The sequence below is a fragment of the Elgaria multicarinata genome, chromosome 1 (genome assembly GCF_023053635.1).
Source record: "Elgaria multicarinata webbii isolate HBS135686 ecotype San Diego chromosome 1, rElgMul1.1.pri, whole genome shotgun sequence".
Classification (NCBI taxonomy): Eukaryota; Metazoa; Chordata; class Lepidosauria; order Squamata; family Anguidae; genus Elgaria; species Elgaria multicarinata.
Genome location: NC_086171.1, coordinates 191,697,013 through 191,719,890, shown reverse-complemented (window position 1 = coordinate 191,719,890; position 22,878 = coordinate 191,697,013).

Here is a 22,878-nt window from a genome sequence, read left to right as displayed (position 1 = left end):
CTTTGTTGTGATATAATAGATCCTCAAGAAGTGTTCTCATCTAGCCTGCCATTTCCAAGATGGATCCAATAATATCTCTGGATACATTTATGCAGATTGTGGCATCCATGTGTCTTGTAGAGTTTCCCCCTGGACGCCTAAACACCATCAAAAATGGATTTAGATTTGGGTCAGTTTCAGTATAATCGTGCACACGGTACTGTGTCTCACTCATATTACAGGATCACAGCTTAATTTACTTACTTTCACTGATGCCTTGCCCTCATTGTGCCCAGGAGGGAAAAGGCGGAGAAGTCACCACTGTGCTCTCTCATCCAATAGTGCAACTCTCAGCTGTTGCGGCTATCTTTACAAAGAAGCCGTTTGTCATTTGCTTCAGCGACAGCTACTGCCAGGGCAAATGACAAATGTATTTGAAAAGGTAGCTGCAGCCTCCCAGAACTGGGCAGATTGATTGGAGGGATGGAGCAGCAGTGTTTTCTGCTCCTTTTCTCTCCCGCACAGTGTACAAGATAAGTGAATATCATGATAATCCTGAGCACAGTTCTGCAGTATAAGCCCCAATGGATTCAGTGGTAAGTGTGCATAGAAATAGACTGTAACCAAAGTGCTGTTCCCAAGTACTCTGAGTGCTTCCAAGCATTGCCAGAGCAAACTACACCAAATTAGCCTTCTTACTTCCCCATCCCCCTTCTGTCAAGCTATCTCTCTGAATCTGTTCTGATCTCAGAAGGAGGTGAGGGGAAGTGTTGGGGAGAAAAAAGAGAGAGAGATAATGCTCTTTCCGCTATGCCCCACCTTCACCCATAGCTGAAAGGAAGAGGAACCTGGATAGGATGGGCTAGAAACTTGAGGAAGGGGAGCTCCCCACCTATTGAGCCTTAGAACCTGAGTAGGCCACAAAATGAGTCCTGCCCAGTCAGCTTCTTGGAAGGCTGTCTGGGAGTCCAGAGACTGCCAGCGACATATTCATAGGCATGGATGTGAGAGGTGACACTGGGCTTGTTCAGACAACATGCTAAACCATGGTTAGACTACTCACCCTTTTGCAGCAAATGGTTAGTGAGTGTGTTTAAACTGTGGTTAAGTCATGGTTCACATGACACGCTAAGCCATAGTGTTTAGCTCAAAGTGCTTAACCACTGTGGCTTAGCACAGGGGTCCCCATCTCCCGGTCCGCGGACTGTCAGGAACTGGGCCGCACAGGTGAGCTGCTTTCACCCACCACCCTACCACCCCAGTGTACCTGGGCACAGGGCACCATCTCGCCTGCCCAGCCGAACCGAAGCTAGGACGCTGGGGTGGGCGGCTTCAGAACAGCGCGTCCAGCCAGAAGCCGCTCTGGGAGAGCGAATTCCGGGCTCGCAGTTCCGAAGCTACCCGCCCGCGCCAGCATCCTGGCTTCGCTTCAGCTGGGCGCCCATCCAGCCGAAGCAAAGCCACGCCAGTCATACCCCCAACTCCAGCATCTCTCAGAGCCGCTGTGGGAGAGCGGCTTCTGGGTGCAGTGGCAGGGGTGGGGAGGCTGCCGCAGCTCTGTTCCTCCCTCTCGGGGACCAGGTGGGCGTGACCCTGGCTGCCGCCACCGCTTGCAGGCAGGAATGGGCCTTGCACGTGGATGGGCTGGAGGCACACGGCGCCGTCGGCATTCCGAACACGGAGCAGGTTGCAGCTTGGGCTGATGCTTGGTGGAAGGAGGAGGGAGGGAGGGTGGCTGCGGCTGGCACAGAAAGGGGCGGCCCACCCCTTGGCGCCTCCCTAACCCCTCAACCCACCCACCCACCCCGGTCCGTGGAAAAATTGTCTTTCACGAAACCGGTCCCTGGTGCCAAAAAGGTTGGGGACCACTGGTTTAGCATTTCTTCTGAACAGGGTGAATGTAACCATGTGACAGAAGCTTCAACAATGAATGGTGTAATCTAGAGCAGGGCAGGTGTAATGTGTAATATTTCTTTGACAGGTTTCTTGAACTGCTTTTCAGGTCGTCAAAGCTCTCACAATGAAGTGTACACTCAGAGCCCTGAGCCTGGATGGGCAAATTGGTTTCTCCCATATTTGTTTTTTTAGTAAATAAATAAATTTCAAGTTCCTCTTTTTCTCCCAAATATGGAGAACTTTGCGAATTTAGATAAATTCTTAACTGGGGATCCTGGCTTTGAAGTCTCTGCCCTAATCTTTACCTGCCATTTATCCTGGGATGGCTGTCCCTGCACATCCAAATAATGCACAGCTGATTGCGGGGTATCTGGGACTGCTTTTTCCTCGATTTTTTCTGACGGCTCAGGACCATCCCGAGCTCTGTGGGCGGTATGGCTCTCCCTTCTAGAATCCTCCCTCTTCCTCACGAGTAGCACAGCTCAGGAAACCAGCACAGAGCTGTACAGACGGAGTTTGGGGGAGAGCATTTTCGCCATCTTTGGGATGGCGCTCGTCGTCTTCCAGCACCAAGTTTGTTCAGTTTTTTTTTAAAAAAAAACCCACTCACCTTCACACAGGATCGTGCCTGCACAATTGTGCAAATGTCTCCTCTTTTTTCTTTTCTTTTCTTTTCTTTTTTTTAAAAGTCGCCCTCTTTACTTCTGGGACAACTTGCTGGCGTGTGGCCCCTGAGGGACGTTCCCAGGAGTGGAAAACTCCATGATCGTCCCTCCCCACTCCCCAAAGGGCTGCAGGTATAGATGAGCCCTATGTCTCAGGCTCAAAGAATTCCTGATTTGGAAGTCCAGGCTTTGAGCCAGGGCCTTGGCCTAATGCACTTCTGGGCCTTCTGACTCAGCTGTACTCCCACGCCTGGTGTTAACCTTATTGCACAGCTTCATGGATTCCTATGAAAACATTACCTCCCCATGTTCAGATGGATGAATAGGATTCATCAAGCTTTTAAGAAGGGGTAGGCAAGTTCTGGAAATTTTAATAGAGGCTATATTGGGAGCACCCTTCCTCGGATCTTCCCCCACCTCAAACACTCCACAAGTTTGTTTTTCAGATTTCAATTTGTACATTATTTCCCCAGTTCTGTGATGCTTTAATATGCAATTTGCTGAGCTTATATTTCCGTCACTGAAATGTGATCTCTACTGGTAGCTCACCAGAATGTGTGGGAAGGGAGTAAATGTTGTCACTTAAATAGGCCACCAATTATAGGTGTCTGACTTGGAATGTGGTTTAGATATTATAAATACAGGTGCCGTGGTGAGACGCTTGCAGAAATATTTCCCCAGACTATGTCCTTGAGGACATCACCCTTTTCCTGGCCTTGGTGCTTTTAAAAAGGTTTTTGTAGAATTCAAAAATAAACTTGCAATATTTGATTTAAGAGAGAGGCAACTTTTTTAAAAATGCGAACTTCCCTCACTCACCTGACATGCAGTTGTCATCCTTGAACCCACAGCGCTGGCATCTCGTTCTCTTTCGCTCTCTGAGTGTGTGTGTTTATTGGCTTCCAACACTTTGTGTTCGCGATTTACTGAAAAACATAGCAATCATCAATCAGAATTAGCATCACCAAGTCCGTTGCTATAATTGAAATCCATGACTTTGCAGTGGTTTTGAGTCTTTCTTTAAAATGGTTTCATTTGTATCAGGAGAGACATCCAAAACCTTTCCTGCTTGATGGCTTTCAGGACATGCACAGGATGTAAAGAGTCAGAAAAACTTAGCAAATACAGACTGTGAACACAACCCAGCCAAAGTAAACCATATAATGTCCCGTTGATTTCAATAGGCAAGACTTAAGGATATGCTAATTCTCTCTTTGAACTCAATCGGGTGAAAATGTGCTTTATATGTGCTGACATCAGGTTGGATGGGGCACTGGGAATGTGCCCTCTGGCAGCACCCCCTCCCCACCCCCTCCCATTCCCTGCAGCTCCTCATGCCCCCTCTAAAGATTACCAGAGAGTGGATGCAGATGGGTTTGGTACCGAGTCAATGCAGATGGCCTCTGAAATGGGCTGAATTAGGGTCTGAGTCAAATCTTGGGATTGGTAAGCACTTCTAGTAGGTTACATAAGACAGAAGCATATTGCATGAAAAGCCAATGTGAACATATTTTAGATTCCATCAGTATCTCTGCAGAAATGCACAAACATTATTACTGTCATGCCTGCGGAAGAGCATTGAAGTGATGCTTGTGATGGTGCAGTCAATACCTGGAAAATAGTGAATGGCACATCACCTACTTTGTTACTAGGATTAGCTACAATATTTATTTACTTATTTATTTAAAGTGTATATTGCTTTTCTGCCCACCTGGACCTTCAAAGCAATGTACAATAAAATCCAATACAATCACAACATAAAAAGATAGAACATTCTTTTAAAAATGCAATTTTAAAAGCTAAAGTTCTGGTGAATCAATACAGTTTTTATAGCCTGTCCTATATGCAATAGGGTTGGAGCCAGCCTGATCTCTATTGGGAGGGAGTTCCACAGCTGGTAATAGCTGAATATATTGTAATGTTTGCATTGTCTGGCATTTAATGGCTTGCATTAAGCAATGAATGAAAGGGTTCCTAGAACCACAATCAGTTTTTATGGACTATGAATTAATTGATGTCTCGAGAGACTGGCAAAGCTTACACCCTTTTCTCTTTTATGGCCCTGTTCTAGGAATAAACAAGTTCTTAGGGCATCTACTTTTACAACATCGGTAGGCAACCTTTTTTGGCCTGTGGGCACATTTGGCAATTTGACAAACTGTCATAGGCACTACCACAAAATGGCTGCCATGGGTACCCCCCTTTTTCTTGGTGACTGAACATGCTGCAAAGGAGAGTGTCCACCTGCAGCTGGCCATCATCTTCATTTCCTAAGAATGTCTGAACCGCACCCTACCAATGGCAAGACATGTGTTGCTTGGACTTTACAGGTTCTGGTAGGTCCTGTTTCACTTGTGGGGTCAGCTGACATTATTCAGGCTGGTAGTGAAAACTAGAGGGGGGGGTTGACCCACAAAGCACAAATGGCGATTTTGCTGAGGATCCAGAGTGGAGCTGATGCAGGAGGTAAGATGCCAGCAACTGTCTCCTGGAGGCTCTGGTTATGTCACCTTACGTGTGCTGAAATCTGACCAAAGTTGGCGCATGCCTCTGCACAACACTCCCAATCTCATCCCACTCCCCTTTTTAAAGGAAGTATCCCAGTTTCCCCTAAAAGAGAATACTGTGACAGTGTTTTACCAGGACCAGGTACCAGAAGATAGAGTCTTGCTCCTATTACATTGAGAATGTATGCCATGGGATGTGCTGCTGAGCTGAAAATCTTTGTTAAGAGTGCTTCTTCAATATACATCCTTGAAGGTGCTGGGACTTTGAACTCCACTGCAAAGCTGGGGGCTAGAATTAGATTTGTATTTAACCTGAGAGGAATATGTTTACAAGTGCTGGTTAACCCTTTTCGTCATTTGAGTAACCCATGCTAAGGTGGGTGAACAGAATTAGTCCACACACTTTAATACACCAATGCGGCTAGATCATCAACTTCTTGGAAGTTATGCACACCTTGAAAGATATATTAGATTAGTACTGAAAGTGGAATTCTCCTTTCATAAATTGACCATATTAATCCATGAAGAGAAATAAGGATTTGAATGAATGAATGAATAATTTATTGCAGTCACAGATCAATAAAAATATTGAGACAAAGAACAAACAGGACTGAATAAATAATTTAAAATAAAAGAAAATATGTTCAAAAGGAGGCCAACAGAATTGTTTTCCTAATTTGCATTTGCTTGCTGTATCCCACATCTGCATACCCATGGCCCGTGTGGAGGTCCAGGAGCACTCCTAAGGGGCAAACTTGATTTTTCAAGCACAGTGCAACTCTTTCCAAAGTTGCTGATCCAACAAAAGGGATTCAGCCAAGTCTGTCCTCCTGTCTATATTAAGCTGCTTGTTTTAGTCCCCATCCAATACATAACGGATCTCAGATGCCAACTCAGCATGGTCCATGGACTGAGGTGGAAAAGAGAGATAAAGTTGAATGTAATCAGCACATTGGTGTTTGGACTCTTCAGCCATCCAGCAGAGGGAGAGAATGCCAGCATCCCTTCATCCTCTCTGGCTTTGGTCTGGTGATGCATTGAGCAGGGGGTTGGACTCGATGGCCTTATAGGCCCCTTCCAACTCTACTGTTCTATAATTCTATGGATGGTAGGGGTACTTCCTTTTTTGTCCCTGATGTCAGGCTGAATTTCACCCCTTGGGGCATGTCCTGGCAACTACAAACAAAAGAGAAAGGGGGTGTCAGAAAAAAAGGAAGAAAGGGGTGGCCCTGCCCATCATTAGTTGCAGACCCCAACTGGCTTTCAAAATGGGTCAACATTACATGGGTTCCCCATCCCACTTCATTGGCTTCCACTTGACAAGCCAGTGAAATATAAAACAAAGTCATTGCATCATGCATTTTGCCTTATGAGATATTATGGAAAGAGAGGAGGCCAACTGGCCAGAAAAAAATAGTCTTGTCTGCCTTTATCTCTTTAACAGTAGCTTGATGTGAGAGATCATGTTGGAAGCCAAAGTGCTGGGGGGTTGGGGGGGGTTGATCTTGAATGGGCAATTATTAAGACCGCTTAGCTTTACATAAGGCCTGTTTTTGATGGCAATAAACACTGCTAGAAGTGGTTTGCTGACTTTGAGATAAAATATTTCTCCCTGGTGCTGGAAAAAGAAACTCCTGGAAAATCGGAAGATGGTGGTCTTATGGTGGGAATATGTTGTGACTCTTTCCCCTTCTCATGCAATCTCGGGTTTCTGCAGCCATAGTCCAACCTGCTAACTGCTATAGTATTTGTGCGAGTATTTCCACCCTGTTTAAAGATTTTTTCTAACGGTATCATTACAAATCGGGTGCTCTTTGGAAGTTAAGTTAAATGGTGGGAGATGCATTGCAAACTCTGATATAATCATATTTAACATTCGTAGGGACTTTCAAATTGTCAAAGTGCTTCACAGCATTATCTAGTTATAATTCTTAGCACAGATTCAGGAAAGACTAAAGGAAGTATTTCTTCACACAGTTCATAGGTAAACTATGGAATTCCTTTAATTTTCTAAGAACATAAAACTCCTGATTTATCCCACATCATCAGCAAATCACACTGGGGTAAAAGATACTGTTTCCTTTCGTCTGTGCCACATGCAGTTTGCTCATTCACAGCATTGCCCAGAGATCCAAAACAGCAATTTTTCATAGCCCAAAGCGTGTGTGTGTGTGTGTGCGCGTGCGCATTTTCCAGATGTGTACAAATCTGAAAAGCAGGGGGGATGATCCAAAAGTAATGCTGGCATAGAACAGTGATGAAGACATGTCTGCAAAGTAGCAGACACCAGAACCATTGTGGGGTTTGCCAGGAAAGGATACTTGGTCTAAGACTGCAATCCTATGCATGGTTTCTTGGAAGTAAGTCCCATTAAATAAAGAAGGAGTTATTTGCTCCAAGTAAACATTCTTAGGATCAGATTGCATGCCACATTTCACGGGCGAAGGCTTAAGTCATGGAAGTGAAATGTTTCTTCAAGCAGAAACTGTAGTCAGAGCCAAGGCCCAGTTCACACATACAGGACCGCTTATTTTCTTTTCGATCACGTGCATGATGGGTATATGACCAGATGGAGAAATATTAGCATGAACTGGATGGTCTATATGGAGACAAGTGTAATTATTTCCATGATTGCATTGGTTCGAAAAAGTTGGAGCCACTCACGGAAATGGCGGCCAATTGTCTCCATGTCACACTGTTGCCCCTATGCAATTGTACATACAATCACACGGGGGCAGGAGGCATCATTGAGGATCACATGGATGTGTGTGAACAGGCCCTAGCTGGTAAGTGCATAAGACATGGGTTGTTTTCTTGGGAGGGCGTGTCACTGATTGAAAGACAGTGCACAGGAGTAGCTAGGTGTGATGAGAGCCAGTGTGGTGTAGAGGTTAGAGTGTTGGACTGTTTGGTACAACTCTCAAAATCACTGCTCATCCAGATCACATGATCCTAGTGTGTATGTATGTGTTGTTTTTTGGACATGCTGGCTGGGGATGTTGGGAGTTGTCATCCAACATGTCTGGTGAGCACCAGGTTGGAGGAGACCGAGCTAGAAAAAGTAAAGTGTGCATCCTGTAGCAAAGGTCAAAGGGTAAAACCCTGCATGATGTGGCTCCTTTCTGGCTGAGTTTGCACCCTGGATAGCTAGGCTGAAGGAAATGCAGAAGAAGGCAGGAAAAAGCCAGCGTGGATGCTGACAAGAAAAAGAACGATAACAAGAACCCACTGTGAAGCAGCAAAAGTCTGCCTGTGAACTGGGGCCAGCTATTCACTTTCTATCTCAGTTTTGGGTTTGGAAAGAAAGGGAGTCAATTCAATACTCAGGGGTTACAGTGCAGTTGATGCACGCTTCCTTTCAAGCACGAAAATGGCATGTTATAGGTTGCCAGGGTGTCCTGATTTCACTTCATTGGGTCTGTGTCGGGACACCAAACTGGCCTTTGATCAGGGAGGTACAGATCGGTAGCAAATGCTGCCTAGCATTCAAGGCACGACTTTCAAAACTCTTTGCTGAGTTTTATTCCAAAGCCACTGCCCACAAAAGTCATTCGTGACTGGCTTGGTGTCACTCAAAAACATCTATTGATGTGTTTCACTGTGCATTAGAATGCCATATGAAGAGAAAGAATGGGAAAGTTTGAGGTCAGCTGGCAACCATCAAACTTCTTTATGCAGAAAAGTTGGGCTCGTGTTTTACCTCCTTTGTCCTCTTTTCCAGTTTCCTTTCTCATATTTCCCATCCCTTTTGAGTGCGAGTGAACATTGCTCCTCCCCTCTTTCAACTTTCACAGCCATAGCAACACTGGGTATCAAATGGAGCAGTTTAACCTTGTCAAATTCTTGAGATGTGTGATATATTGTTTATAATGTATCTGAAAAGGATTTCACTGTTGGATTATGTTCATCACCATCATCACCACCATCATTATCATCATCATCATCTGCATTTATATACCACCCTATAGCCAAAGCTCTCTGGACAGTTTACCTTTGTTTTTTCCCCAAAGGTCTACAAGCTGTTTATGTGCTAACTACAAAAATAAACTTCTGTAAATTAGCATGTTATTCATTCATTATTTTTTAAATGACAGCTATAAGTTGACGGGGCAAGGCGCAGAAGGCTCTCCTTGCCAAGGGAGCTATTTATCTATAGAACTTTTCTGCCCAAGGCTGTTAAACACTGTATCTAATTTCAGTTTCGTCGCAGAATTGAGATCTGAGCTCTATGCAAAGAGCTTTTCCTTTCCTGTTTTTCTACTACATAACCTCTAGATGGTGTTATGCTATAGCAGAATATCACAATTACATAAGTAGGATAATAGCTTTTCTTTTGCTTTCAGAAATAATACTTCATTTCCCCTGTTCTAGAAAAAAGGTAAGTGCTCTGAAAAAACATAATAAACTGGAGGATCACAACGTCATCTAAAGAACCTCTAAACAATAATGAGCATATAATAAAGGCTTCTTGTAGCAAAGCTCATTGTCTTTTAAACTGGGCACTGGTATGTTTGCTCCTACGTAATAAACAAGCTGCTCCAGCATAGATGTGGCAGAAACTTGCAATGCGAGTTCCACATGTGGCACACATGCTACAGGTCAGCCACTTGTGCATCTTAATTGTCCAACATTAGTTTAATCTTAGTCACCAAAACATTTTATTCATCCAGAAAATGTGTTTTGTTCCTCTTCAGGTGATGGGGATGCCATTTTATGGGGCAGCCAAAGAGAATGTCCTTTTACGCACCCTTGTCATAACTCAGGGGTGCAGAACCTCAGGCAATGGGCCAAATCTGGGGTGGGCATATAGCCCTCTGAGGTTCTCCAGATGGCCACACCTATTTCTGGCCCTTCCTTGATCTCCTGGCTTTGGAGGAGGGGTTCCTCTCCATTCTAAACGTTTGAAATGCTGTTCCTGAGGCTTAGTTACTGGCTGTAAGAGCTTTAAACTAAAATATGCTGGTACTTTTGATATTTTGGCTCCACACCTTTTTTGTCTTTGGTCTTACCCATCAGTGGAATGAGGCGCCCCAAGACCTCTGAAACTTAATTTGGACTTCAGGCTGAAAGAGGTTTGACACACACCGTGCCCCCATATGAGCTTTGTCAAACAGATGGAAGAACCAACGTTGCACTCCCAACAGAACTGAGATAATGTGATGGTACATAAGGGATCTCGTGACATACAAAACAACAGAACTATGGCTAGTTTTGTTCTGCTGAGGCTCATAAAGGACTGTAACACTGTGGAATAAGCATGCATAGAAAGATACCTTAATCTTTTCTGGAAAGCTCTATGGAAATGTCACTACCTTAAATAAATGGCTGGTTGGTGGTTTGTATACAGTGGTTAGAGGTAGGGGAAGTATAATGTTTGCAATGATCAGTTGAAATACGATGTGGCTCTCCGAGTGGTTTTTACACATATTTAGGATGCAAAAAATCCAGGCTTCGTTGCCATTTGTTCCTCTTACAAACACACTTAAACAAAATATTTTTGGAATGATTCATAATCTGGTGGTTTCTTATTTTTATGTGTACCTGTTAGATTCTTCTCTTATTGGAAGAACGCACGGTGCCCATCATCAACTAGAAAATGGTAGACTCAGGAAAATAAATTAAACATCAAACCGTAAAGTAGTGACCAACTCCCGTGGCATGCGGTAACTAGCTCTCTTTTATGTCCTAAAAATTAAATTCTTGCTGCTATAAAAAGTCACAAACTTACTAGGTGGCCTTACCCATCCCATTTTCTTTCAGTCTGTTCCCTTCTACCCTTCTGTGGAGGAGACCACTGTATGCATTGGTAAAGCATATGCTTTGTATGCAGAAGCCCCTAAATTCACAAAGAATAAGGCTATCAGTGGCAGCTAGTTCTTATGTTCAAATTCAACCCCAAGCATCTCCAGCTAAAAGGTTTAAGGAGAAGAGCCCTTCAGGATTAGATTTATGCAGTCCAACATTTTTAAAATTTTTTACTTTATTGCATGTATATACTGCCCCATAGGCAAAACTCTCTGGGCGGTTTACAAAGATTAAAAGACTGAACATTAAAAATCAATATACAAAATTTAAAGCCATAAAAATATAAAAACAGCTAACATTTAAAACAATTTTTAAACTCTCAGCCAGGCCAAAGACAATTAACATATGCTGTTAAATGCCTGGGAGCAAAGAAAAGTCTTGACTTGGCGCCGAAAAGATAACAGTGATAGCACCAGGCAGGCCTCGTCGGGGAGATCATTCCATAATTGTGTGGGGGGGGGCACCACAGAGAAGGCCATCTCCCTTGTTGCTGTCCTCCAAGCTTCCCTCAGAATAGGCACCTGGAGAAGGACTTGAGCGTAGTGTACGGGTAGCTTCATGTCGGGAGAGGCATTCTGTCAGGTATTGTGGTCCCAAGCCATGTAAGGCTTTATAGAGCTTAAAACCAGCACTTTGGGTTGGGCTCAGAAACATACAGGCAGACAATGCAAGCAGGCCAGAATCGGTCTTATATGTTCGAACCTTCTGGTCCCTGTTAACAATCTGGCTGCTGCATTTTGCACAAGCTGCAGCTTCTGGACCATCTTCAAAAGCAGCCCCACATAGAGTGCATTGCAATAATCTAACTTGGAGGTTATGAGAGCATAGACAACTGAAGCCAGGTTATCCCTTTCCAGATAGGGGTGTAGCAGGGCCACCAACCAAAGCTGGTAGAAGGCAGTCCATGCCACCGAGGCCACCTGAGCCTCAAGTGACAGAGATGGTTCTAGGAAAAACCCCAAGCTACAAGCCTGCTCCTTCAGGGGGAGTGCAATCAAATCCAGAACAGGTTGAGCATCCTCCATCCAGTCAGTAGAACCACCCACGAGCAGCATCTCAGTCTTGTCTGGATTGAGCTTCAGTTTATTAGCTCCCATCCAGTCCATTGTCTCAGCCAGGCACCAATTCAGCATATCCACAGCCTCACCTGATGAAGATGAAAAGAAGTAGAGCTGCGTGTCATCAGCGTACTGATGACAATGCACTCCAAAACTCCAGATGACCGCACTCAACGGTTTCATGTAGATATTGAATAGCATGGGGGACAAGACTGACCCCTGTGGAACCCCATACTGGAGAATCCATGGGTCTGAGCAGTGTTTCCCAAGCACCACCTGGAGCCAACTCTCCAAGTAAGAGCGGAACCACTGCAATGTAGTACCTCCCACTCCCAACTCAGTCATCCCAGAAGGATATGGTCAATGGTATCGAAAGCCACACTCCCCCTGTCTTTCTCCTGACATAGGTCATCATACAGGGTGACCAAGGCTGTTTCCATACCAAAACCAGGCCTGAAAACATTCTCTTCCCACTGCAGCCAACCAGATACCTATGGGAAGCCCACAAGCAGGGCATGAAGGCATTAACACGCACAGGAACTCACACACCTGTTTGTGTTTCCTAGCAACTTTTATTCAGAGAGGTAATATATAGCCATCATGCCTAGTAGCCAGTGATGCGAGGCTTTTCCTGAAACTCTGGAACAAGTAAGCTTACCACTAGGCAGAATGAGACAGCTACCTCAGGCAGCTGATTTTGGGTGTCATGATAGTGTAGCAAATTGATAGTTTTTAATTTATTATGATTGTATGTATATTGCCAGGAAAGGGGAGAAGCAATTGTGGCATTTTCTCCCTCAGGCACCAAAATAACTTGACTAGCTTTGGGGTGCTCCACCTCAGGCAGACAATACTGGTCTAGATGGACAAATAGTCTGACTTGGTACAAGCCAGCTATCAAGTCTGGGGCATGGGCACAGTCCGGAGTGAGTCAGGAAGCAGGAGTCAGAACCAAGGAACAATCCGGATCTGAGGGCAAGACTAGGAACACAAATTGCACCACAGCCGACAAGACACACCTTGTTGCTTAAGCAAAGTGCAACCACAACAGAAAGCCCTTTATACTCCTTCCTGCCCACAAGGATCCAATAGCCAGCTTGGGTGAGCAGAGTCAGTCCAGGTCTGGAAGTTCTTTGCTGAGATTGATTGGCAACAATCAATCTGCATATATTTCCCAACACTTCACTGAGGGCATATTTACGTTAAGGTGAAATCACATTGCTTACCCAGGTCGTCTGTGCTCCATGCTTTTTTTGCGCAATTGTTATGGGCTGCATTACACGGATGGAGAGGGGCGACCACATGGTGTGGATTGAATACTTCCCCTCTAAGCATGCTCTGTTCACTTCCATTGAGACTGCAGCATCTTATTAGATTGTAAGCCTATGTGGCAGGGTTTTGCTGTTTTATTCTTTTACTATGTACAGCACCATGTACATTGATGGTGCTATATAAATAAATAAATAAATAAATAAAAATGGTGGCGGAAGACCCCGCTTTTTTCAGATATTGCCACTTTAAAAGTAGTCCTTTTCATGATAGAATTTTCAACAGTTGCCACAGGAAATGTTCTGGACGTTCACAATATCATTTAAAAGATCAGCAAACTTTCGTGAGTGGCCAATCACCAGCGTGCAATTAACTGCTCATTTAGAGGAACCCTGAGAGGCTGCTCCCAGTCATTCCTGGGAGCAGCTTCCTAAATGGGGATAATAATATTGACCTACCTTATGGGGTTGTTGTAAGGATTACAAACTAATATATGTGAAACACTTCAAACATCTTAAAGTGCATTGTTATTCCCACTAATCTCCAATAACAAAGAGGAGTTGTTGTTGTTGTTATTGCTAAAACATTTTTTATAAGTAATAAATAACTGAAATGCATGCAAACATATACAGAAAATCAAATATGGTTCCTTGCCTACTCCCTGTGTCTCTTTTTTCTCAGAACACCACAGGAACAATCCTTTGTACCAAACTAAAATACCATAGAGAAGACTTCCAGCAATACCTTTGCTGTGTGCCAGGACACCTGGAGGAAAGGAGGGTAACTGTGAACTAATATACTTGACAGCAAGGTCAAAAATTTGCCCTGCCTGAGCATGATTTACTAACTTGCATGCACAGGCATCACGTGACACGAATGAATGTAGGGAGAGCAACAGAATTGTTAGGAAGGTATTCAGCCAGTACATGAAGAGCACAATCTAACCAAAGCCAAGCAGTTTTCAATTGCAATGAACGTTCATGTTAAGTGATCAAAGTAACGTGCTTAATTTCCCCAACATCCTACAGTTTGGCTGGATCATGACCCTAGGGATTAAATTATTATTATTATTATTATTATTATTATTATTATTATTATTATTATTATTATTTGTTTTTGTTGTATGCCAAGTTCCGTGTATGATGGTGATTCAAATGCTTAACCTGTTAGATTAACCTTTTGGGGCTGATGTTTGGAGAGCACATTAGGCAGAAGCTCTACAATACCAGCTTTTCTTTTCTTTTTGAATCATTTATTTTCAGAATGTATATGCTGCTCTTTAATATAAATATTCCCAATGTAGCTTACAGATAAAAGAATAACCTGCATATTAAAATACTTTAAAAACCAGTAGATAAACATAGTAAAATCAAGAGTTAAAAGGACTGGAAAAATAAAAGAATCTTTGCCTGGCACTGGTAGGACATGAGAGTAGACTCCAGGGGAGCCTTTTTGGGGAAAGTATTCCCCTGAGAAGACCCTGTCCCCCTTCATCACCCATCTCACTTTACCTCAGATGGGCACCCAGAGGAGAGCCATCAAAGATTATTTCAGTGTATTGGCAGGCTCATGATGAAGAAGGCAATCCTTGAGGTTCCCAGATCCAACCTATTTGACTTTGGGGGCATTTCTACATGAGGCTTTTATGTCGCATGTTTAACAAGGCTTCTGCTTCTGGATTCTTCATGGGATTAAGATTGGCTCCTTTACACATGCTTTTTTCCAGGGTGTTTCTTTCTCTGCCTTTCTATATGTTTCATTTCCCAACCACTAGATGGCGATGAGAATTCCACAAGACTCTCATTCCGCCATTTCTAAATAACACCAGATTTTTCTCACTAGGGGAAAAAACCCATTAATGATTGCAAAGCACGAAAGAGGCCCTGGAGGATGACAGCATCATGGAAAGGACTCACAAACTACCATGAATGAAAAATCACTTCCCCAGTTTGTAATGATCTTGCCTTGCCATGAGGCCTCACCACTTACTAGGAATGTCCAAATCCATAGGAACTACGTTTCCCATGGTTCCCTGTAGCCTTAGATATTGTGAGCATGTGCAGCAGGATCCAGGACAACATGAGCAAACTTATTATTTACTGTATTTATATTTCACCACAAGGTAGCGCTGGCCCCTAGTAAGGATGTCAGGAACCATGGAAACATCATTTTCCACGTTCCTCATGGCCTGGATGTTCTCATGGCAGTGTCTTGAGTCTGATGGATCCCCTGCAGAGAAGTCTCCTCATCACTGGAAGGGAAACTTGCAATCTGTGTTGCTGGCAGGGGATACAAGAATACAGAAAACTGGCTATGGCTGATGTTGTTTCTGTATATGACAACAGCTGCCAGACTACTATACACGCAATACTGGAAAAAGACACAACGGAGGAATGGTTGCTCAAGATTTTGGAGTTGGTGGAGATGGCTAAACTTACGGCGTTAGTAAGAGAAAAATCAACACCTCATTTGTACTGGACTGGAAACCTCTGATAGAGTATATACAAGAGTTGCAGAAGAATGATGTATTTGTTTGTGGTTTTTATATATAATCTGTGGGATTTACATAACACTGGGCTGGCTAAAGGGAAGTAATTGACAGCCTATATGTCTGACAAGAAGATTTCCTCAAATGGAATACGGCCTTGTATGTTTCGTATATGTATTTTTATTAGATGTAGTGTATCATATTAGTAGTTAAGTATGTGATGTTTTGTAATGTTTGCTTCCCCCCTCCTTTTTTCTTTGCTTTGCTCTTTGTAGAAAATAATAAAATTGTTAAGAATTCAAAAAAAAAAAGAAAAGAAAAGAAATCTGGCTATGTCTGGACTGGATCCATTCACCTTTTTTTTTAACTGTATGAGTGATTAGATGATTTTTATGTAACCACTTCACCACCACTGGGATTAGACTCTGAACTGAAACTTGCCTGCTCTGTCATTAGGTGTAGAGTGGCAGTTTTCCTATGTCTGTAATGTGATGTTCCAGATTTGGTTTTTTCAGTGATTCCTTCTCACATTCACTAGCACAGCTGAATTTCTGACATCCTTCACTCTTTGTTACAGCTGCAGCAGAGGTGAACTGCCCACTTTCATGGCCTCTGCTTGCATGCAAGCTATACCACATCAGAGGATGCCAGTTGGCACAGAGTAACAGAAACATTGGCCAGGAGACATCATTTCCCTGTCTTGGTGGCTTTGAAGTCACTGACCGCTAACAAGATTTAAGATTCAAAGTTGGGTGGAGGTTCAGAAAAGAAATCACACGAAATCAATAAACAAATGTCTCCAAAATAATCCTACAAGATCCAGCAAATAACCTTGGGACATCTTGGCTCACTTTCACTGCAAAAGTGCCTTAAAAAGCTGAAAAGTCGCCATTTTCGGCACAGTCCCTGATTATTATAGGAAGCATCAATCTTCATTCCATGAGGGCTTCATTTGTAGTTTAACAGTTTGACTCCTGTACTGCCTCATTCCCAACAACCTCTCCTTTTTGAACACATTTATTTATATGTGCAAACACTGAAAAATTTCAAGCTGACTCAAAGTTAATTCATTAAAAAAAGAATGCAGGGAGATGTGTTCAAATGAAAATCCACAAAAAAGGAAGAGGCTGCAGGCTGTGAATTGCTAAGATCTCCCCCAAAAGACAGTAGGCATAAAACAACACAAAATGGTAGATTGACATTGCATGCTCATCAGAATACAGACGCTTGAGCTTTTAGAGTTGTCATATCCTTTGCAACCAAAACTCATTTGATGTGGAATATATTTTTCCATGCAGGCTGATGGGGAATGTATTTTTCCACCCAAAATGAGACCACATGGGTATTATTATGCTGTTTGGAGACAGCAAATTTTAGAAAGGTATAATGTCACATCACTGTTGGACATGGAACACAATCTGTATTATCAAGGTGGTGTGTACTCAGTGCAATAGTATGTTGCTCAAGCATTCTTTGAGCGGTGGCGGGGAGCACATGAGCCCAGAGGGCTGACTTAGCAATAGATGTATAGTTATGGCCCATGTGTTGGGAAACTCATTGACCAAATGAGGATGCTCAAGGGGCATCAAAACAGTGACTCTTTCATCACAACGTGGTACTATTTCATAGAGTTTATTCAAAACTGACACTGATCAATAACTGACCTTTTGGTATGATATGGGGTTGCGCTCCCCCTGAAGGAGCAGGTTCATAGCTTGGGGGTTCTCCTAGAACCATCTCTTGAGCCTCAGGTGGCCTCAGTGGCATGGACTGCCTTCTACTAGCTTTGGTTGGTGGCCCAGCTACACCACTATCTGGACAGGGATAACCTGTCTTCAGTTGTCTATGCTCTCGTAACCTCCAAGTTAGATTACTGCAATGCCTTCTATGTGGGGCAGCCTTTGAAGATGGTTCAGAAGCTGCAGTTTGAGCAAAATGCAATGGCCAGATTGATAACTGGAACAAGGAGGTTTAAACATATACACCGATTCTGGCCCGCTTGCATTGGCTGCCTATATGCTTCCGAGCCCAATTCAAGGTGCTGTTTTTAACCTATAAAGCCCTACATGGCTTGGGACCACAATTCCCAACGGAACGCTTCTCCCGACATGAACCTACCTGTACAATGCGCTCAACATCTAAGGTCCTTCTCTGAGTGCATACTCCAAGGGCAGCTCGGAGGATGGTAACAAGGGAGAGGGCCTTTTCAGTGGTGGCCCCCCAATTTTGGAATGATCTCCCCAATGAGGCTAACCTGGTGCCAACACTGATATCTTTTCAGCACCAGGTCAAGACTTTTCTCTTCTCCCAGGCATTTAACAGCGTTTAACAATGCTAAGTTTACTTGTTTTTAACGGACCCCAGAACAGTTGTTTTTAAAGGGATACCATTGTTTTTATACTGTTGTTTTTATGTTTTTGATGGTTTAAATTTTTGTATACTTTTTAATGTTCACTGTTTTTAACTTTTGCAAACCGCCCAGACAGCTTCGGCTATGGGGTGTTATATAAATGTAATAAATAAATAAATAAATAAATAAATATTCTCAGGACACTATCCAGTTCCAGTTAAGAACATTGAACTCCCTGTACCTCCACTGATATCAAGTTTTGAGTGTCTGGATATCTTGTTATGAAAAAACAGAGAGAGAGAGAGAGAGAGAGAGAGAGAGAGAAGCTATATGTGTAAACTACAACACGGGCCATGAGACAAGTGTATCATATGATGGAACTATCAAGATCCTGAGAATGACCCAGGGTAGCCTTCCCCAACCTGCTCCCTTCAGAAATTTGGGATGACATTTGTTAGCATTTCCAACCATTGACCATCTGGCTGGGCTGATGGGACTTGAGGTCCAGAACACCTGGAGGGCACCAGGTTCAGGAAGGTTGACCCAGGACATTCTATTATCACTGATAGGCTCTGAACTTGAAGTTATGAGCGACTTTGGGATAAGGGCAGATTACAGGTCTGGGGGGGCTTCCACACACAGTCTTTGGGGCACCCCAAAAGCACTTCAGGGTGCCCCGAAACTCCTAGTGTAGCTACCTGGTCAGAAGAGACGGAGGAAGAGGCGGCGGCGGCGGCGGCGGCGAAAAGTTCCCAGGGCTCGGCGGCTTCCTTGCCGCCGAGCCCAACTCCCCGCCGGCCTCCTGCTGCCGGCGAAAGAGCCACCCGGGTTGGAGAGCTTGGCGGAAGAAGGCGAGAAGAACTGCACTGCTGCAGTTCATTGAATTGATGTGTTAGACAACACACTGTCCTTACTTTTGTTCCCCAGACTAATACAGCCATGGTGGCCGTTACTTGGCTTGTCCAGCCTGCCTCCTGCCCTGGTTTCTGCGCCCATCCTGAACTGGGAACCGCCCCTAGCTACACCACTTTCCTAATCTGAAGTGAAGCCACCTTTGACAGACAGAAGAAACCACATAGTGACATTGGGGCAATTGAAAGTCTTAGTAACACAGCACTGCGAAAAAGTGCAATTTGCGGAGAAAAGCCAGGCATGACTGTGAGTTAGTGGCTGCATCATACAAACAATGCAGTGCAACGGTGCAGCCACGATGGGTTAAACAGCCATATAGACCGCCCCTCCCCTAAAGCTTAAAGTTCTTATTGAACGTTCATGTAAGAAATGTCACATCATGTGCTGGCACCATCGGTGGACAGGTGAGTGCTTTACCTTTGGATCATATGGACAGATTTTGGCCATGGTAAATTTCAGCGTGCAGGCGCTCATCAACAAACCAGTCCCAGGAGTTTTCATCTCCACTAGGAACAGTTTGTTTATTACCCTAATAAGTCTTAATGGCCCATTGAAGATCAAGCCACCCCAAAATATTTCATAGTACAAGAAGGAACAATATTCATCCCGCCCCCCAGCTGCTGTGATGACAGCAGCTAAACTCAGAGGGACATGGAATTCAGGGAGGTGTGGTGGTGGGGCAGATAATATCAGCCTCCCTGCTAATGAAAAAGTGCTGGCAAATGCTGGGACCCTGGCTCCAGCACACCACTGGATTTGTGTAATGCCTGTCTCTAGAGTAAAGTGGGAGGGGCATGGAACGGAGTGAGAGAGCAAAGCCTCGGTTGAAGAGAGGGGTTGAGGAGAAAGAGCTTCATCACACCAGGGTTATACTGTGCAATCACTGCGAATTGCGTGCAAAGGACTCCAAAGTTTTCCAGCTTATAATCTGCTTTTATTGTGAAATACTCCCATGCATCCTGCTTTAATTGTGCTATAAAGGGAAAAGAATCTATCTATTTTGCTACTAGTTTTTGAGCGAATCATTTGTTGTTTTCCGAGTGGCCACTGGGGTGCAGGAGCAGGATTTGATATGTTTAAAGGAAAAATTAACAAATGCTTACATCTGCATAAGCTTTAAAGATAAAGACATCAGAATTGGCACAGTAATAGATATTAAGGAGAGCTTTAAGCATACCAAATTTGAATCAGATTGGGACACACGTTGATTTTTTAATGATTTTTTTTTACATTTCCCCCCTTAAACCCTTTGCAAAGGATCTTAGGAGCGCTGCCGCCCGGGGTGTGATTTAGCAGCAGCAGCAGCAGCAGCAGCAACAACAACGCCAGCTTAGCACTGTAGGGGATAATTCGAGGGAAACAGGTACGTGGGATGAAGCTAAGAGAGGGAGCTGAAAAGAGACGAGGCAGAAGGAGTGAGCTGAAGGAGAAAAGGGAAGGAAGGAAAGAGAAATCGGCAGCATTGTGAGGACGAGAAGGAGACAGTCATAAGAACATAAGAAGAGCCCTGCTGGATCAGACCAAGGGTCCATCTAGTCCAGCACTCTGTTCACACAGTGGCCAACCAGCCATCGGCCAGGGACCAACAAGCAGGACATGGTGCAACAGCACCCTCCCACCCATGTTCCCCAGCAACTGGTGAACACAGGCTTACTGCCTCGAATACAGGGGATAGCACAGTCTGCAGTTTAGTGAAGAGTGCACCTCCACACAGAGAGACAAGCAACCAGGGAACTAAAGAACCGGGATAAACTACTGCTGCTGGACCAGTGAACCTAACGTTGCGCTTCACAGAGAACTGCGGGTTAAAAATAGTTGATTCATAGGCCCTTTGTACACCATACCGGTGTAGAGGGAGGGAGGGAGGGGAAGGATCTCGCGATATCCTGATCTTGAGATCCTCCCCTTAGTCCACATGCGGGCGCAACATCCCGGAAGGAAGTAGGGTGTGGAGCCCATCATTTCTCTTTTAAAAAGGAGATGAGCGCATGTGTGCTCCAACTAAGTGTAAGGTTTTTTTAAAAAAAGAAAAGCCCCGACCCCACTCCCACCCCACCCCTGATTCCTCCTGGCCCGGTTCCTTCCCTCTACTGATCCCTGCTAGTCGTGGGGAGGAGGGAAGAAGACGGGATGGGCGGCCACACCTTCCATGGTCTCAGGACGATCCCGAGATCGAGGGAAAAATCGGGTTTTCGCACAGGGACTCGGCCGTGACCAGCCCGGATTTTCGGGCTGGTGTAGAAACGGCCATAGTTGTGTTAATTGTTTTCCTCATGTTATTATTCTCTAAACCTTCTTAAGCAAAGTAAATTCTGCTAAATGTTTGTTTGGTTTGGTCTCTGGAGTGATTGCAATCTGCCCCTCCTCATCCTAGTCATACCTGAAACATTACATTTGCAGGTACCCCAGGCTTGGGACGAACAACAGGAGAAGCTCACTGCTTTCACGCTCTGCTGCTCATAGGCATCCCAGAAGTATCTGGCTGCATTTGGAAGCAAATTTCTGGACAAGACGGATCTTTCAGTTCGATTCGGCAAGGGTGGCTGTATGACCTTGCCAGCTCTGCAGGCAGCATTAGTATATTAGAAGCAAATTGCCTGTGTGTCGGCCTTTTCAAGTGCTGGCGAACTGGCGAACGGCTCCTGTGAAATGACATGGTCAGCCTGAAGATTGATCTTCTCTTCTTTTCTTCCTCTCTCCGGTCATTAAAAAAGACAATTTGTTGCGACTGCCGCTGTGCTGACTCCAGTCAAATTGTGTGTGCTTTTTGGCTCACTGCAAGGTCTTCTCTGCAGATACCGTGTGCTTTGGCAAACAGGACAGTCTGGGCTGCAGGATGTTACACCTGGCAGGGATACAAAACCTACCAGTTCCTGGAATGTAGATTGTCTGGGCAAGTGCTGATTGTGCAGCTCTTTCAATTTGCGCCCAAGACAAAGCCTCGTAATAAGATCCTTTCAAGTCTGCTTTGTGGCAGTGACAACCACAGCTGGGCCCTTTGCAAGCTAGGCCAGTCAGCCTGTCAAACAGAAACCAAAAGCCTCCTGTCCTTCCCAAACGTAATATCTTTAGAAAGCCAAATGGATGTCACAGTGTAAGATTATAGGCTACAGTAGCAGCCTGAGACTGGAAGGATCATCAGATGAGTGTTTTATAACACACTCATTACTGGGCACTCACGGATTTTCATGGGTCCTTTTCATGACGGCTTCCACATGCCTCCCGCTCCTTCTGGTCATTTTCCCATTAAAAAAAAAAAAAGACCCTGAAATATCCGACTTTTCCTCCTACAACAAAATGTGCCACCATTTCCTGCTGTGTGCAGGGAAAGCAGTGCGATAAAACTAACCACTGAATGGGCCATGTGGTCTTTGAGCTCCATCACACCAGCGTTTTATCACACTGTTGTCCTGCCTTGTTTACCGTCTTGCCCCATGACCCTCACATGACATCGTCCCTGTCTTGCTGTCATCTCGTCTCTTCCCCTCAATTATTTTGTTTTTTCTAGGATGGGGAAGGTGCGGCATTTTTTATCCACGTGGGATAGAACCACCCTTCCGTCCCCATGTATCGCCGTTCTCATGCTTTGTCACAGAGCCTCCCTTCTTGGGAGTGTCTGCGTTGAAGGGCGGTCTTGCTGATGAAAGAGGAGGGCGTGCTGAGCTGCTTGAATGACCGGGCTTGTGCTGAGTCGCTTAAATGTACTTCCTCCAATCCCACTCTCATTGCTCTCTGATTGCTACTTCTCCCCCTCGAAAGGCAGAAACAGCGCCTAACCGATCAAACGTTAAATCATTAAAACAGTAGTCAACGAAAGTAGATTGAGCGGGCTGGGGAGGCGCCCACATCCATCACAATGTCCATCAGCCACAAGAACCAATGAACTGGAGGGGGGAGGAAAAGGGGCAAGGTGGGGCGAGTGCAGTGGCAATACCAGGAAGCGTGAGCC